The sequence below is a fragment of the Convolutriloba macropyga genome, unplaced genomic scaffold, assembly GCF_964194025.1.
Source record: "Convolutriloba macropyga unplaced genomic scaffold, txConMacr16.3 SCAFFOLD_1007, whole genome shotgun sequence".
Classification (NCBI taxonomy): domain Eukaryota; kingdom Metazoa; phylum Xenacoelomorpha; order Acoela; family Convolutidae; genus Convolutriloba; species Convolutriloba macropyga.
Genome location: NW_027451966.1, coordinates 4,273 through 7,500, shown reverse-complemented (window position 1 = coordinate 7,500; position 3,228 = coordinate 4,273). Strand labels below are relative to the sequence as shown.

Sequence of the window (3,228 nt, the reverse complement as noted above, 5' to 3'; positions counted from 1 at the left end):
TAATTTCAACTGTTCTCATGCAGAATTTTTGCTCATTCTTATCCCAAATTTTGACCTGGCTACTAGTTACACTCCTTGTACTTATTGCAAAATGACCACAAATTTCAACAGCTTTCACATGTTGCTGTTTCGGCTTTCGCTTACTACAGTCAACATAATACTCGTTGCAAAATAAGTGCTCGGCATCTGCAATTTTCCAAAGACGAAGTTTCGCCAGTTCAATTTTCGCTCGCCAATTATGGCTACTAATTCACACGGTACTGAGCTCAACAACATTAAATTTGTTCAGCAAGACTTTCACATGTTGATGTTTTGGCTTTCGCCTACTAGAAGCAACATAATACTCGTCTTGTTAGCTCATTCAATGAGAATAGCTTTTCCCGTTGAGAATTTTTGCCTTCAATTGGCGTTGTAGTGAGTTTGGCTACTCAGATCACCAAATACTTGTGACAATTCGAACCAGAAATGTTTTCAATTTTCACATGCTGATGTTTCGGATTCAACCTACTAGAAGCAGCATAATACTTGTATTCAACAATTTCTGTATCAAATCCCAGTTTTCTCTGGTGCATCTTTGCCAAACTATTCCAAACTGCCTGAGTCTGAATACCAATTACAGGTACTAGTAAATGCACGTTACTAAGGACTATATAGTTCTAGGTTACTGTACACAACGACGTTCACATGTTGATGTTTCAGCTGCCGCTTACTAGAAACAACATAATACTTATCGTGCATACCTTTCCATAACTTGTCCTTTTCAGATGCATTAGTTTCCCTTTGTCTTGGCTTCTACAGTCAGACTGGCTACTAGTAACAGCACAGTACTAATCACATATCGTTCTACAGTTTGCAGACAACTTTCACATGTTGATGTTTCAGCTTTCGCCTACTAGAAACAACATAATACTCGCTGTATACATTTGTAGTTCTCTATGTAACTTTCATGTGAAGAAGTTTCGCCAGTCTTTTTGACTGTCTCAAATCTGAGTCATGCTTAGGCTACTAGTTGCTTCATAGTACTTATCGCCTCGAGATCATTGAACAAAACTTGATTTTCACATGTTGCTGTTTCAGCTTCCGCTTACTAGAAACAACATAATACTAGTCTCATTAAGTTCCGTCTCTTTGCAATTTTCTTATGAAGAAAATTCGCCATCACAATGACTCCAGCAGTTCTTGATCAAGGAATGCAATCATTGATCAGAATGCTATTATTTGAATCGGTTCTGCTTTAAGTGTTCCAATTTTATTGGAAGCACCAACAATAGAACATCAATGTGTTCAATCGAGAGTTATATAACCCTGAATCGGACGCAGTCAACAGCCGAAGCCGAGACCGCCTTTTGCGTTAGAGAGGTCGGTAAACAAATCTTGCGATTCATACCGAATTAACACATATAGCTGTGCTCCTCTTCGTAAAGCGAGCCAAGTGATCCCCTGTTGAAGGATGTATTTGGACCAATCTAGTAGCATTTGGTTTCCAACAAGCTCTCCCAAGTTAGCTTACTTATTGGGCTTTTCAACCAATTCGGTTGGCTACAAGCATCATCAAAGTACTAGCCACAGTTTGATCGCAAAATTCTACGACTTTCACATGTTGATGTTTCGGCTTGCGCTTAGCCTACTATAAGCAACATAATACTAGTCATATCATAGAGCGTGATCAGCTTGTGACGTTCTCATGATGAAGTTTCACCAACAGTGTCTCACTTCGAGCTTAAATCCAGCTACTAGTAACTACACAGTACTGACTGCAACGATAACTTTTATCTATACCTTTCACATGCTGCGCTTTCGGCCAGGGCCTACTAACGTCAACATAATACTCGATATAAACTTTTGTTCATGATGCAGCTTCCCCATGCAGAAGTTTCGCCTTCAAATGCTCTCTTGGCCATATGACGTAAGAAAAGGTTACTAGTAACATCACAGTACTAGCCACAGTTTGATTGCAAAATTCTACGACTTTCACATGTTGATGTTTCGGCTTGCGCTTAGCCTACTAGAAGCAACATAATACTAGTCATATCATAGAGCGTGATCAGCTTGTGACGTTCTCATGATGAAGTTTCACCAACAGTGTCTCATTTCGAGCTTAAATCCAGCTACTAGTAACTACACAGTACTGACTGCAACGCTAACTTTTATCTATACCTTTCACATGCTGCGCTTTCGGCCAGGGCCTACTAACGTCAACATAATACTCGATATAAACTTTTGTTCATGATGCAGCTTCCCCATGCAGAAGTTTCGCCTTCAAATGCTCTCTTGGCCATATGACGTAACACAAGGTTACTAGTAACATCACAGTACTAGCCACAATTTGATCGCAAAATTCTACGACTTTCACATGTTGATGTTTCGGCTTGCGCTTAGCCTACTAGAAGCAACATAATACTAGTCATATCATGGAGCGTGATCAGCTTGTGACGTTCTCATGATGAAGTTTCACCAACAGTGTCTCATTTCGAGCTTAAATCCAGCTACTAGTAACTACACAGTACTGACTGCAACGATAACTTTTATCTATACCTTTCACATGCTGCGCTTTCGGCCAGGGCCTACTAATGTCAACATAATACTCGATATAAACTTTTGTTCATGATGCAGCTTCCCCATGCAGAAGTTTCGCCTTCAAATGCTCTCTTGGCCATATGACGTAACACAAGGTTACTAGTAACATCACAGTACTAGCCACAATTTGATCGCAAAATTCTACGACTTTCACATGTTGATGTTTCGGCTTGCGCTTAGCCTACTAGAAGCAACATAATACTAGTCATATCATAGAGCTTGATCAGCTTGTGACATTCTCATGATGAAGTTTCACCAACAGTGTCTCATTTTGAGCTTAAATCCAGCTACTAGTAACTACACAGTACTGACTGCAACAATAACTTTTATCTATACCTTTCACATGCTGCGTTTTCGGCCAAGGCCTACTAACGTCAACATAATACTCGATATAAAATTTTGATCATGATGCAGCTTTCCCATGCAGAAGTTTCGCCTTCAAATGCTCTCTTGGCCATATGACGGAACACCAGGTTACTAGTAACATCACAGTACTAGCCACAGTTTGATTGCAAAATTCTACGACTTTCACATGTTGATGTTTCGGCTTGCGCTTAGCCTACTAGAAGCAACATAATACTAGTCATATCATAGAGCGTGATCAGCTTGTGACGTTCTCATGATGAAGTTTCACCAATAGTGTTTCATTCG

General features: G+C 39.9%; 1 pseudogene; it reads right to left on the bottom strand.

Moving 5' to 3' along the window:
• Positions 1-1,300: 1,300 nt before the first annotated feature.
• Positions 1,301-1,452, bottom strand: LOC142357080 (5.8S ribosomal RNA; annotated as a pseudogene).
• Positions 1,453-3,228: the final 1,776 nt, after the last annotated feature.